The sequence below is a fragment of the Ursus maritimus genome, unplaced genomic scaffold (assembly GCF_017311325.1).
Source record: "Ursus maritimus isolate PB19 unplaced genomic scaffold, ASM1731132v1 scaffold_8, whole genome shotgun sequence".
NCBI lineage: Eukaryota > Metazoa > Chordata > Mammalia > Carnivora > Ursidae > Ursus > Ursus maritimus.
Genome location: NW_024426996.1, coordinates 76,281,517 through 76,297,202, shown reverse-complemented (window position 1 = coordinate 76,297,202; position 15,686 = coordinate 76,281,517).

The following is a 15,686-nucleotide window of genomic DNA, read 5'->3' as shown; positions in this document are numbered from 1 at the left end:
TTTGCCAGGGAGCCCAGCGTTGGGACATGACTCCCGCCACCTGCTTCGAACACCAAAACAGTGTCTGCCATGTGTGAGAGCTGGGGCCAAGGTCCCACACGCGGAGCATGCCATCGGCCTCCCAGATGGGGAGCTGCAGCCATCGTCCCTATGTGCGGAGACGGCATCTGAGCTAATGCCCACACAGAGGCTGAGCCTGAACTAGAGTTCTCCCCTGTAACTTTTGTCCTCGTGTCCCATAGGTGGGTCATTAAGCAGGTCGACTTGGGCTGGAACCCCTGCTCTTTCAGCCAGCTCTGCGACCACAGGAAAGTTGCTAAACCTCTCTGAGCCCCAGTTTGCCCATCCTGGCACGCATCTCCTAAAGCTGTGAGTCATGTAGTTCCTTTTGCTTTGCCTCAGGGCACAAGAGGAAAACTCCCCTGAATGATTATTTCCAGGGAGGCTGTCACGCTGGGGAATTGAGGAAATACTCACCTTTGCCTCTGGTGTTTCCCTGAAGTGAGCAGAGCCCCAGCTGGACACCTGTGCCTGGGTCACTGCATGTGGGGATCTGAAGGCAGTCCGTCTGGCCCGGCCCCGGCCCCATGCTCGTCCTCCCTCCACCTTGCCCGGGTGCCTGGGATGCCACCAGTACAGCCCCATGGGGCCCAGCATCTCGTGGCCCAACCTCAAAATGCTCAGGGAAGCCTGAGAGTGAAAACTGTAGACTTACTAATAAAATATTCACTCCCACTCATGCAGGACTTGCACGTGCTGGGCTGTGCGGAGAGCTTGGCATCCTCATCCTTCCAGCTAAGTGCTGTCCTTCCTATTTCACAGACGAGGAGACAGGTCCACGAGGCCGTTTCCATGTTCTGCGGTGGAGCTGCCGACATGAGGCTGTGGACTCCCGGAGAGCAGGACTGTGTCGGGTGCATGGCACAGGTGCAGTACACAGTAGGCGCTCGCTAAGTGTTCACTGAATGAATGAATGAGGCCCTGCGTCCCGTGGCAAGACTGACTGGCTGCTCACCACACTCCACGCCTTTCCCTTCTGAGCAAACACCTGGCCCGCATGCCCCAGCCTCCCTTGCGGCTGAGGCCGATGGAACCTGGGGAGATGTTACATGCACCGTTTCCGAAGTCGGTCCATAGAAACCTGTGCCATCCTCTTCTCCCCGTTGTCTAGCCATGGGCAGAAGACCCAGCAGAGAATTCAGGGGCTGGAGGGATGGTGGCCCGCCAAGACGGAAAGAGCCTCGGAGTACCGTCTGGAGGAGGCATGGTCCGAGCACCTGCCCGGGGCTGTTACTTGGCCAAGAAATAAGCTCACACTGTGTTAAGCAGCCGAGGCGTGGGCGTTGTTTGCCACAGCGTCAGACACCGTAACTGACGGAGAGGTTTGGAGAGAAAGCTTCTCCGGGAATCAGAAGCTCTCAGGGTTGAAAAGGACCTTGGGCAAAGTTCCCACACAGGGCAGGGATCCCTTTGCGATGTCTCCACCTGCAGTTCTCCCCACCAGATTTGCACACCCACCGTGACGGGGATCTCACTCCCAGGGAGCACCGTTGTCTATCTTTGGACTGTTCAGGCTGTGGGAGGAGAGTTCCTTACCCCAAGCCCTGCCTCCTTGCACTTTTCCCACGTTGACCTGCCTCTTAGCCTCCATGCACAGCGCACGGCTGAAGGTGGAGACCAGGTCCTCCCAGCTGATGTCTCGTTTCTTCACTCAGTGGATGAGTGCTGAGGCTTCCACCCTGCCAGGCCGTGTCCAGGCCTGGCCATCCATCCCTTTCCTCCAGAAAAGGCACGGTGTGTAGCCCCGGCCCATGTTTACATTGCATGCGGGCCACGAGAGGGCTGATTTTCGGCAGCTCCGGCCCTGGTACCAGCCTCCGTGGGAAGTCACCAGAGTAACAGCTCCCAAACCGCCACCCACCCAGTGCCTGGCACCCTATGTCACTTCATCTTCTCAACTCGATGGGACATGCGTCATCGGAGCCCCATTTTCCCGAAGAGGGAACGGAGGTTCGGAGAGCGGACTCCACGTGCTCGGAGGAGCCACCCTAGAACGTGGCAGCACGGGGCTCAGATCCAGGTGTGTCTGACACAGAAGCCCAGGTGCCCCCTGAGAGGTGGGAGGGAGCGGACCCCAGCCCCCGAGAGCCGCGGGTGAAGGACCAGGCCAAACAAGTCGCCTCCAACAGTAGCGTGGGCCTGGCTCCTGGGGTCAGCTGCCCAGGCGCACATTCCGTCCACTTCGGTTAGGCTGGCCGCATCCCTGGAGGCCTGTGGCTCCTCCCTGGGCACCTGGGAGGTGGGGGTCACAGAAGGAGCGGCCACGGTCTATGCCGCAGCCATTCCCTATGTCCGAATCGGTTAAGAGAAGCCCGGAGTCTGGCAGGGCCAATTGCTGGGCAGACCTGTGCTGACTGGAAAGTTGCTAACATATGTCCTTAATCCGACCTGCCGGCTCCTTGCCAGGCGCTGGGCCGCTGGCTGCTCGGCAGGCCCGCTGGGTGTGGACAGCAGGCCCCCCGCTCACAGGGCCTGGGTGCCCACCGCGTGCCAGGGGCTCACGTACATCATTTTATTTCATCTTCACAACGGGCCGGAGAGGTAGATGATTCTATACCCACTTTCCAGGTGAGCACACTGAGGCTCAAAAAGGTGAAGTCATGGGGGCGCCTGGGTGGCACAGCGGTTAAGCGTCTGCCTTCAGCTCAGGGCGTGATCCCAGCGTTATGGGATCGAGCCCCACATCAGGCTCCTCCGCTGGAAGCCTGCTTCTTCCTCTCCCACTCCCCCTGCTGTGTTCCCTCTCTCACTGGCTGTCTCTATCTCTGTCAAATAAATAAATAAAATCTTTAAAAAAAAAAAAAGTGAAGTCATCTGTGCACATAGCTGGGGGTGGGAGAGATGAAGTTTGTTGACGCACAGGCAGACCTGGGCTTACACTGTGTATCCATTCTGTGACACAGTTCCCCAGTGTTCTGGGTGGGGAATATTTATAGATGGTGTCTCACCTGTCCCCTCACACTTCCTGTACCACGTGGCCCCGTGTGGATCGCGGGACCATGGGGCGAGGATTGACCTGACGAACCCATGAGCTCCCATGGCTGAGTGCAGGAGGGGCTCGGGACACGGTGGGTGGAAGGGTCTGGAGGGCTTGCTATGGGGAAGGCAAGGAGGGAGAGGGGCTGTAGACGTGGCAGCAGGCGAGGAGCAGGAAGAGTAAAATGGCAAAAGATAAGGAGAGAGAGTCAACGAGAAGAAAGTCTGGAGGGGAAACGGTTGCAATCAAAGCAAGAGAGGCGAAAGAAGCAAAGGGAAAGGCCCTCAGCAAAGGGAAGAGCTCAGCCTCCACAAGAATAGACAGAGCTCCCCAGAAGTGCAGGGCCATCTGGGAAGGTAGTGAGCTCACTGTCCCTGGGGGTGTGCAAGCAGGGCTGCATGAACCCATGACTGGAAGTCCTACAGAGCGTTCACCCATCCAGAGTGGCTGTGCAGGCATCTCCCACCCCTGAGAAACAGGCTCTGATCATGGCGACTGCCCCTCTGACACATGTTCTCACTTACAGTGCTCATGGAGGGAGGAGGACCAGAACTGTAAGCTCAGAGCTACTCTTCTTAGTTAATGTAGGTGCTCTGTTCTTGACCCTGAACTCTCAGAAACCCAGGTGGGGACCAGCTGTGATCTTGATGAAGGGCTGCAGGGTCCCATTCAGGAGAGGTCTATGTTCCTCTGTGGCTTTCAGGGCCGACTGTGGCCTGGTCCTGGTCCCTCCACAGCCTCCCGTCCCTGGGCACCCCCCACACCCCATCTAAGCTCCACATAAACCTGAGCTAGCCCCGGCCAGTCCCTCTCCTCCCTGACCCCAGGGGTCAGCCCTGGATGGAGACTGTCCCTAGAAAGGGACGTGACCTTGAACTTCTCCATCACGCCCAAGTCCAGATCCTGTTTTCTTTTCTTTTTTTTTTTTTAAAGATTTTATTTATTTATGCAACAGAGTTAGAGACAGCCAGCGAGAGAGGGAACACAAGCAGGGGGAGTGGGAGAGGAAGAAGCAGGCTCCTAGCGGAGGAGCCTGATGTGGGGCTCGATCCCATAACACCAGGATCACGTCCTGAGCCGAAAGCAGACGCTTAACCGCTGTGCCACCCAGGCACCCCTAGATCCTGTTTTCTTCAGCGGAGGAAGTCCCCAAAGAGGCCTGCAGCTGAGGTCTGTCTTCTTTTTTTTTTTTTTTTTTTTTTTTTTAAAGATTTTATTTATTTATTTGACAGAGAGAGACAGCCAGCGAGAGAGGGAACACAAGCAGGGGGAGTGGGAGAGGAAGAAGCAGGCTCATAGCGGAGGAGCCTGACGTGGGGCTCGATCCCAGAACGCCGGGATCATGCCCTGAGCTGAAGGCAGACGCTCAATCGCTGTGCCACCCAGGCGCCCCTGAGGTCTGTCTTCTGACAGATGGGGAGCCTGCGCAGTGCATCACGGGGTCCACCGTGCTGGGTGATTTTCTAGCTCCATTCTAGGCATTGCTCACTGCTCACCACCATGCATGTGGTCACTTGGGATGGGTCTCTGACCCCCGCGTGATTTTGAAACATCACGCATTCATCATTTGGAAAGTGCTGGCTCACTGACTGATGAGCTCTCCCAGGTGCGGACACACAGCCTCACACATCAAAGCCTCCCAATCACTCATCTCACCACCAGCCCCGAGTCTTGAAGTATGGGGAAGCGAGCTCACGATGGTGGATGCAAGTTTTCCAAAATTCTACATTTTGTCAAAAACTCAAATCTTCTGACTGGCAACCAGTCCTGTGAGTTGTTTATCCTGATATGAAAGGCTCATTTCATTCATTTTCAGAAAATATCTGCCCCCGATCCAAGTCTGCATAACCATGGTTAGCCTGTCAATCACTCTGTGAACTAAAAATGGTGCTTCGTGAAAAAAGCAGTTAGTTCAGCTCACAATCAAGCAATTGTACGAAAGTCGCTTTTCCTCAAGGCAACAGCCCCACCTCCGTCTGCGGAGCAACTGCCTTGGCCATGCTTCCCATTTTGTCACATAGAATATTAGAAAGATGTGTACTTGAGGGTTGAGATTTAATAAAATGGATGTTTCCTTTAACTGTTAGGTGCATAGCAGTGGACAATACAATGACTATTAGCACAGTTTGAGGCCAACACTCTGTTCCAGTGAAGGAATCAGCAGTTTTGCTCACCAGTGGTTTTGTACCATCAGCGAAACGTCAACACAGTGAAATACAATTTAGTATTAGTAATAATATTAATATTAGGATACGCCATAGTATTAGTATTACTATGAACATAGTTTTTACCTCCCACCCCCAGACCTCAGGGAACCCTTAGGGGTCCATAGGCCATTCTTTGAGAACCACCGGCATAAAAACATTAAAAATAAAAAGAGTATGGTGTTTGGAGTCAGATAGACCAGAGTTAGAATCCCAGATCGTACCAACTATGTGACAATCAGCCACCTGTTTAAGTTCTCTGATTCCCAATTTCCTCATCCATAAAATGAGGATTTTGTTACCTGTCACAGGGCTGTCTTGAAACTCAAGTGAAAAAATGTCTATGGAAGTGCCTGATATAATGCTGGACATGTAGCAGCCTCTTCACAAATGTACCTTCCCCTCGGTTACATAATGAACTGTGTCTCCCCCAAATTCCTATGTCGAAGTCCCAACCCCAGTGTTACTGTATTTGGAGATAAGGACTTTATGAGGGTAATTAAGGTTAAGTAGGTTTATAAAGTGGAGCTCTAATCTCATAGGGCTGGTTTCCTTACAAGAAAAGGAAGAGTCACCAGAGATCTCTCTCTCTCTCTCTCTCTCTCTCTCTCTCTACCTGGCTCTCTAGGGTCATGTGAGGACACAGAGAGAAGGTGGCTGTCTACAAGCCAGGAAGAGATCTCTCAACAGAAATTTGCTGGCACCCCGCCCGGGGCACCTGGGTGGCTCAGTCAGTTAAGCATCTGACTCTTGGTTTTGGCTCAGGTCATGATCTTGGGGCTGTGGGATTGAGCCCTGTTTTGGGCTCCGTGCTCAGAGTCTGCTTGAGATTCTCTGCCTCTCTCTCTCCTTTTGCGCCCCCACCCCAAGTAAATAAATAGATCTTTGGGGGGAAAAGAAATTTGCTGGCACTTTGATCATAGAACTCTAGCCTCTAGAACCCTGAGAAAATAAATGTCTATTGTTCAAGCCCTCTTGTCTTTGGTGTTTTGTTGTTGCAAACCAAATGGACTAATACACCCTCTCCATACCCTTCTCCCAAGGGCCTTGTATTGTTGGTTTGTATGATTTGAAAGTCCTTTGTTAGCTGGAAAGAGCTGGGCATGAGCAGATAATATTAGTGTTAGAAACTCTGTTCCCAGACAGTCCTTGGACAAAGCTCCTGGCCTCGAGGATCATGTCTTGAAGGAGATTTCTGATGAGAACTTTCCATGATACCAGTGGAAAATCCTGATGCTGGATATTTGGGAACCAGACTGGGAAGAAAACAATTTTCGAGTTGATTTTCTGAAACAATATATAGTGGAGAGATTGTCAGGGTGGTAGTTAACTACCACAAGCCAAAGAGGATTCGTTTAAAGTCCTAAAGCCATCTAGCAGACTCACCAAAGCAGATCTGTCACATGGGGACATCAGTAGCCCATCTGATGGTGATGGTGGTGGTGGTAATAATGATGATGCTGATAGGGGTGGTAATCATGGTGGTGATGGTGGTAATGGTGATAATAACAGTGATGATAGTGGTGATGATACTGACACTGATCATGATGATAGTGACAGTGTCAATGATGACGGTAATGACAGTGATGGGGTGATGGTGAATTTGGTGACAATGATAATGATGGTGATTGAAGATGCTGATGTTAGTTGTGATGATGGTGGAAATAATAGTGGCGATGATAATGGCAACTACAGTGATGATCATGATGGTGACAACGATGATGGTGGTGATGGTGGTGGTGATGATGGTGATGATGATGGTGATGGTGATGGTGGTGATGATGATGATGGTGGTGATGGTGGTAGTGATGGTGGTGATGGTGATGGTGGTGATGATGATGATGGTGGTGATGGTGGTGATGATGGTGATGATGATGGGTGGTGATGATGATGGTGGTGAGATGGTGGTGATGATGGTGATGATGACAATAAAACAACTATTACTTTTTGAGCATAAACCATATGCAAGGAACTGTGCTAAGTGCTTTACATGTGTCAGCTCATTTGATGAGAGGTAGTACCCAACAGGCATATTATACCTACTTCACAGATAAGGAAACTGAGCCAACAGAGGCTAAATAACTTGCCCAAGTGCACATGGCTGGTGTCTGGGCTCTATTCTTTCCATCTGTCCCCAAAGTAATTTCTTCTTTTTTCTCTTCTCTCCTTTCCTTAGTTTGCTATTATGACTATACTTAAGTTAGCAGTAGACTAAAATCAGGGTTTGGGGTTGCAGGAAAAGGAAGCTAAGTAACTTGCTGAAGGTCTCACACAGCTTATAAGTAGCCAAGCCAGGATGTGACTGCAGGTCTATGCTCTGAGGCTCTGTCTGGCTTCGGGAGCTTAGGGCTGATGTGTAAGTGTGTGACCTCGCTGGAAGTGCCTGCCAGTTTGACTACCAGAATCCAAGAGACTCTGTGTCCCGCTCCCTGAGAGAGCCTTAGGAGAGGGAGGGGGGTTAACTGGCCCTGCAGTCACTAAGCTAGGTGTTCGGGGTCCTGCCACCCCTAGCCAGTCCAACGCCAGCTTTCTGAGACGGTCTCAGCCAAGGGCTAACTGTAGCCTATGCAAGTGGGGCAGACCTGCCACAGAAGTCAAGAGACTCTCATGTGCTGGGTGTCTGTGTTGGGAGGTCCAACGGGGAGGCTCAGCTGAGGCCAGCTATGGAGCTGAGCAAGGGGATCCTGAGGCTGGCAGCACCTGCTGTCTAGTTTAAGCCCACCCTGGCTCTGGGGGACAGGTGTTCCCAGGAGGTGGCTGAGGCTGAAGCTCCCACCCAAGCTTTCACAACTGCAGAACAGAGGAACTAGAATTGAAACCTGTGTCTGTGGTACTCTTAAACCAAGACCCTTCCCATGATACTGCTTCTTTTATGGTTGGAGAGGTCAGATTTTCCTGGACAGTAGGTCCTGGAGATGGAGAGGAAGAGAGGAAGCCTCTACCCCAAACCACATGCAGCAGGTGGTGGGCAGGGAACTGACGGCCTTGACCCAGGCTCCTGGCTGGGGACAGAGGAGAATGGAATTACTAGGCCTTTGTGACCAATGGAGATGTGATACTCAGTGAGGTTAAGTGCCTGGGCAAGGTCTCACAGCCAATGTGTGGCCATGCTGGGCATGCAAGGGCCTAAGACAACCTTTCCCTGTGATAATAAGGGCAACACTAACAATACGCTGCTCTAACCTCTCACTGCTATGTGTTAATCCCCCTGGCCTCTCAACAACACCAGATGATGGGTTATTATTACTCTCAAGGTTCAGAGAGACACACTAAGAAGTGGGGGCTGGGGTTTGAGCTCAGACAGTCTTTCCCCAGGGGCTATGCCCCTTCTCTTTTCTTGCCCGCCCTTCTGCCTTCTTTGTTTAGTCCTATGGCCCCTTTTAGGTCATGCTGGACCTGTCTTCTTATCCCCAGGGCACAACTCCATTTCACAATGGGGATACTGAGGGGCAGAAAGATTAAACAAAAGTCACCTGCCTGGTGAGAGGGTGGGATCTGAAACCAGGCCATCCAACTCTGAGCCCACGTTCCTAACCAGCAGGCCACACTGCCTCCTATGACTTCCTGGGACAGTTGGACAGGAATGGCTCCCCAGGCCCTCACAGGTGGCCCCTGCCCACTTCTGTGGCCTTGATCTCTACCACACCCCCTTGCTTTCTGCAAGCCAGACAAACTTGTTCCTGTCTCGGGGCCTTTGGGCTTGCTGTTTCCAGTGCCTGGAATGTGCTTCCTCTGGCCCTTCTCCCAGTGGCTCTGGCCCCAATTCACCATTATGGCCTCAGCTCATGTCACCTCCTCATGGAGGCTGCCTCTGATCCATGAGCTCCTCCCAGAGGTGCTCTCCAGAGTACTCTCTGCTATAAGACCCTGCTTTGCCCTTCAGAGCATCATCACTGCCCAAAGGCCCCTTGTCGCTGCTCACTTAAGGGCAGTGTGTGTCTACCTCTCGCTGGGGCAGGTCTGTCCTGTCTGTGAATCCCGACCGCCTGGTGCTATGCTGACACGTAGTAGGGCCTCAGTTAACACTCATCAGATGACTATTGAATTTGGAGAATGCCATTGTCTAACTGTTTGTGTCCCTCCAAAATTCACAGGTTGAAATCCTACCCCCTAAGGTGATAGCATTAAGGAGGTGGGACCTTTGGGTGGACTGCTCATGAATGGGATTAGTGCCCTAATAAAAGACACCCCAGGAAGCTCCCTCCCGCCTTCTGTCCTGTGAGGTCACAGTGAGGAGATGGCTGCCAGTGAGGAAAGGGGTGCTCACCAGACACTGAATCTGCCATGGCCATGATCTTGGACTTCCACAAAGACAAACTGCTCCCCAAAACACACCCCCTTCTTGAAAATTTACAGCTCCTTTCTTATAGAAAAGGGAAGTCAAGCCACCTCTCTGGTTTGGAAAATTTCTCTTCAATGCTATTTTCTGAAATAGAGTTTGCCTGAAAGAGGCCATCTGGAAACCTGTGACCACAGGACCTTCTTCTTCAGCCAGTGGCAGGCATCCCTGGGGCTCACCCTCGGTAGAGCTGTGCCCACGGATGTCTTGCTGGAGTTTAAACCCCTAAAGACCATGGATCATTACCTCTGGGCAAGGCATCCCAGTCTCAGGCCTTAAGAGACCTGAGATCCAGCCATGATGTAACGAGGCTCAGACTAGTCTCCCGGAAGGGGTGTGACCACATGGCCAGGAAGAAGCCCAGGCAGACCCCAGCCAGTCCAGCCACCCCAGATCTGGGAGGGAGGCTAACCCCCAGCTGAACGCAGCCTGGTGAGCAACCCCAGCCAACAACTCGGGAGCAGAAGAGCCGCCCAGCTTGGCGCAGCCAACCCACGGGATTGTGAGACATAGTCAGTCATTGCTGTCATAAGCTTCTGTGTTACGGAATGATAACAGATAATGGAAACAATCCGTGAGTTCTCCATGCGTGTCCTAAAGATAAGGATATTCTTTCACATAATCCCCAGCAGTCAGGAAAATTTATTAAAGTCGGGAAATTAAACATTGGCACAATGTTATTATCTCATCCATAGTCCTTATTCAGATTCTGTTGTCCCAATAATGTCCCTTACAACCTTTTTTCCCCTCCAGCCCGGGATCCTTTTGAACAAATTTGCTTCTGTCGGTAAGCACGTCCACATACAACTGAAGAACCGTAGGGCCGTCACAGACGAGATACTTCTCTTCTCAGAGTAGTTCAGAGGAAACAGGGCTCATCCATGCCCCACCCCCGGCCCCGGACCCTGCAGCCCCCCAAGGGTGGACAGCGCTTGGCAGGGAAGACCCGGTAACGGGGAGAAAGCTCACTTCGCAGGCTCACAGAACTGGGTCGGTTTCCTGACTTCACCCCAACTAGCTCTGTGACCCTATACGTGGGACCCACCCCTACGGCCTCAGTTTCCCACCTGCAGAAGTCCCCGATTCCCAGATGCCTGGGCAGAGCAGGGCAGGAGGCAGATGCTCAGTCAGTGGGGGTTTTCATCCTCCTTCTCCGACATGTAAGTTTTATGGGTGAGCTCCATACATTTTGGCTCAGGAAAGGCTCGGTGCCCACAGACGGAAAAACAAACTTTAAGTTCTAAAGAAAGCTGCGTGTTCCAGGGACCACACTGGCTTTCCCGTCCACACGTGGTACACTAGGCCCCAGTGATTACCACCCCGCCATGCCCAGAAACGTTTATTGACCAAAATACAATTTCATTAGTGGTTTTAGAGAGACACGAGGCCAAAGAGGCTAGTGCAAACGCTCCCGGCATATAGCCTTATAAATGACGCCCCTCTTGGAATCTGATGTGGCGGTGGAAGTGGCCCACTCGCTCCCCTCCCCCCACCTTTTTATCCCCGGATTTCTGCTTATCATGCACTTTGGGATCTGGCCTCTCTATCTGTCCGTCTCCTGCACGGTGTCCTGCAGAATTCATAAAGGAAGCCACAGGCCGCCCACCGCACAGCAGGGGCATGGGGGTAATTCCGGTGCCGCCACCGTGAGCAGGGCCTTCTGCAAAGAATGAAAGCCCCTGTCCTTTCGTTAGTGGTCGCTGCCTAGAGAACCCTCAGGGATGGGACAGGAGCCCCCCAGGATGCCATCTCAAGGCACACTGAACCCAAGAAAGGCACCTGTGAGGAAGGGGGTGTGGCCTAGCTGTTGCTCGTCTGGGAGCTCATTCCCCCCACCTGCACACTTAGCCCCATGCAGTAGATGTGATGTCAAGGCTCAGAGAGCTCACGGGCCTTCCCCAAAGTCAGAGCGCTAGGTTCACTCCCAACGCACGGGCTCTGGAGCTGGACTGCCGGTTCAAACCCCAGCGGTGCCCCTGCTGGCATGACTTTGGGCTCTCTACTCTGACGTCTGGAACCTCGGTTCTCCCAGCTGTGAAATGGCAACAAGAGGATGGCTTTGTGAAAAGGCTGCCGTCACAGGGCTTATGACAGGCCTGCCCTACAGTAAGCACCGTACGGTCACGCCATCTCGTCTTTAACCAATACGAACGTCCAAATATCATTAGACATAAACAACGTGTTTTTATTTTTACTGAAGTAAAATTCACATAGCACAAAACTAACCACTCTCAAATGTGCAAATCAGTGGTATTGAATGCATTCACAACGTTGTGCAACCATCGCCACTATCTGGTTCCAAGACATTTCCATTGCCCCAAAGGGAAATCCCGTCCCCATTAACCAGTCTCTCCCCGTTGTCCCCTCCCCCAGGCCCTGACAACCACTGATGTGCCTTCTGTTCCCGTGGGCCTGCCTAGTCTACACATTTCCCGGGAATGGAGCCGTGCGGTATGTGCTCTTTCATGCCTGGCTTCCAGCGCTTGGCATCATGTCTCACAGCTGGATGGCCTGTGCTTTACTCCCATTTTCCTGCCAGAATAATACTCCTTTGCATGAATATGCCAACCTTCGTTAATGCATTCATTCATCAGCTGATGGACCGTCGCGTTCCCTCTTGGCTGTTGTGAATAACGCCGCCATGAGCACCACATACACGGCTTTCTGTAGACACCTGTATTCCTTTCTCTCGCGTAGACACCTAGCAGTGACATTGCTGGGTCTCATGGTAATTTTATGATTCACTTTTTAAGAAGTCATCGAACTATTTTCCGCAGTGGCTGCACCAGTTTACATTTCTGCCAACACTGCACACGGGCTTCGGTTTCTCCAAGCCCTCACCAACACTTACTTTCCACCTGTTGATTACAACCGTCCTCATAGGTGCAGAAGGGTAACAATGTGGTTTTTAAAGGAAGCTAAAATGTGATTTTTGATTCTTAACACAAGCACTGACTGCTCTGCATTGACCTCTGAGAGCTCTGGAGACTCCAGGTCTAGACAAGGGCCAATCCTCTCTAGGCCTCAGTTTCCAACTCCATCACAGGACCTGGTTGGTCTGGATTTGTGTTTCTCAAATAACCTCTGTGGGAACGGCAGAGAGAAGGGAAACAGTTTGCCACTAAGATGGAATTGTGCAGACCCCTTCTTGAGTCACGGAGGAAGAAAGGATGAGTCATTCTGATGAACTTGACTCCATCTGGAGTTTTTCTTCACGTACTTGAAGACTTACGCACAGTCATAAGGGATCTGGCTCTTGCTACCTGGGGCTGTCGTGTTAATGTCTTAAGACAGAGCCCCCAGCCTTCCTGGCAACCCAAAAGCTCTCGAGCCAGATCAGAAACACAGAAAGTCCCCTCCTGCTTGGCAGACCAGCCTTCCCCAGCCACCGTCACTGGCCCGAGTAGGCCCCAGAAACCCCAGTGGCCATGTGGAACATTCCAGGCCCCTCTGTTTCCTGGGAGGAAACATGTTTTCATTTCAAGCACATGTCTATTTCTCACTGCCATGCTTTTGCTCTTGCTGCCCAGGGCACCCTTCCTCACCTTCTTCACCCAGCCTGTTTCTACAGATCTGTGAAGACAGTTCAGTGCCTCTTCCTCCAGGAGGCCTTCTCTGATGCCCTGCCTAGATCATGGGTCCCTCCACCTGTGCCCAGGGTCCCCTCTGTTTCAAGCACTTTCTATTTAACCAGATTCCTCCACTGGGCCATGAATTCTTTGAGTAGGAACTGTGGGATTCGCGTTAAGGTCCCTCGTACTCATTGAGGCCAAGTCTGGGAGAAAGTGCCCATAGGAAATGAAGGTGTCTAGGCTGCCAGGAGCCTTGCACTGAAGTGTCCCCTGAGATCCAGCCCTTCTCCGTTGTATGCAGTCTGAGTGTTCAGGCAATCATGGTGCCTGATCTGATTTGGCCTGAACTGGGCACATGACTCACACTGGGATAATGAGACACTCTCTGCAGAGAATTTCAAGCATGGTAGAATGACACAAGGTAGAGTAAGGGCTGCCATGGAGTTATCTGACCTCTCCTTACTTCTTGCCCCCCAGAGGCCCGGACTACCCAGGTCCTGTCTTTCTGAGGCCTAGTGGTCCCACGTCTCTTGACTTCTGTATACTACCCTAAATCTTGGAAATAAACATCTTTTGTTTCACATGGTTTGCCAGAGTCTATTTCTGTTGCTTGCCTCCTGAGAACCCTAGCGGATTCAACACATCCATATTTGTTTCATAGATGCAAGGGTGGGTGAATGAGCAAGCCCAGTCTGGAGGGCAGAGATAGCCAATGGAAAGGGAAGGGCAGAAGGAAGAGAAGGCACCTTCCACAGAGCGATTGCCACAGGCGAAGATCCCCAGGAATCCACGTGCTGCCTGGAACATGGGGGTGGAGGGGGATACGAGGACTCCTGACTGCAAAACCAAGCCCGAGACTGACCATTGGGCAAATCCCCAGCACCCACTTCAGTGTGGAGAGCATATTCCATCGGTCCTCCACAGAGCACGGAGCTCACGGAGCTGCCAGAGGGATGTGTGCCAGAGGACGGCCCCTGTGCCAAACGCACGCCCCTGGGACGCTCTTCCGTCATCTTGGCCTCCTTTTCCTGTGTCCACTGTGGTTTGACACAGAACAGAGAGATGCCCAAATGTACACAGGAGCTTCAGGTGGTGGGAGTGGGGAGAGGAGGGAGCTAGGAATGGGACTTTGGATGATATCCCTCTTCCCAAGTCTTCGATGGAGAACTTGGGGTGCCCCATAGCAGTTGAGGCCCCTGATGAGAAACCAGAGATCCAAGTTGGCCAACAACACGCTGTGCCAGAGTTGTCTTACTTCAATAGAAATGGACAATTTCTCCGTTAAGCCTTTCACAAGGTGGGCTCCAGATGGATTAAAGCCTCAGATGTAAATGTTACTGTAAAAAGCCAATCAAAGAAGCATAAGAAGATACCTTTGTGCCGAAGGGAAGAATGATTCTCCTCCAGAAGACACTGAAAGTATAAGAGAGAAGGGAGAGACAAAATGATGGATTCCTGCTGGTGAAAGGCACCGGCCACGGGCGAACGTGGCACACACAGCTCCCCAGGGAACGGAGCGCAGGTAAAACTGATCGGCAGTTACCAGTTAAACACCTAGGGAATGCCACAGAGCCGGAGGGTGGACAGAGGTAGGCCTCAGGGGCATACAAGAGATAGTCAAACTCAGCGAGAAAAAGAGATATGGTGACTTTCAAAGGGAGGCAAGGCTTCAGACTCAGGGGTTCCTCCCTGGCGGCACTGACGGTGGCCAGAGTGCCTTGGAGAGGTGGGTGCTCTCGGGCACTGCTACTGGGGCAGGCTGGTCTGGCTGCTCCCCCAGGTCCCGGAGACCCTACTCTGGGGTACACAATCATGGATGCTGAGCACTTGTCACAGAGGTCCCACGGGGGGGGGGGGGACACCGATGCCCCGGTGGCAATGGTCTAGGGAACCAGGAATGGGGACAACCTGGTGCCTATCCCTCACTGGGGATGTGTGGCGGGCAGGACAGGGACTCCAGGTGGACAGTGCCTCAATTTGGGGCAGGAAGCCAGGGGAACAAAGGCGACACCTGAGGTCACAAAGCGGGGCTTGCATTTCCTGTTTCAACCCATTTTCATGTCACCTTCCAGCTGCCCGAACTAGGGCAAATGACCCCCCCACCCCGAGCATCTGTATTTTCGTCCGTGTTAAGGAGCAAGCCACAGCGATCGCAGCTGACAGAATGGGGGATCAGGTGAGTCCTGGAGCAGCCCATAGTAGGTGCTCAGTAAACAGTGCTCACCAGTTCTCACAATCATATTTGCAGCCTGTCAAGGCTCCTGGAGAGGAAGGCACTAGCCCTCACTCCTCTGAGTTGCCCGGCTCCGCCCAGGTCCCCAGAACCTGGTGGGCACCGAGTTCTTGATTTTATTTACACTCTCGCAGTCGCCTCCAGTCTCCCTCCCCGGGTGTGTGGAAGCTGCGCCCCCCAAGCCCCGTCCTGCCACAGGAAATGCAGCAGAGCTGATCCGGAGGCCAGAGTGGCCCTCTGCAGCGCCTGTTCCTTCCTGCCCACCCCCACCCCCTCCGTTGGGGCCCTGATTAGCCTGGGT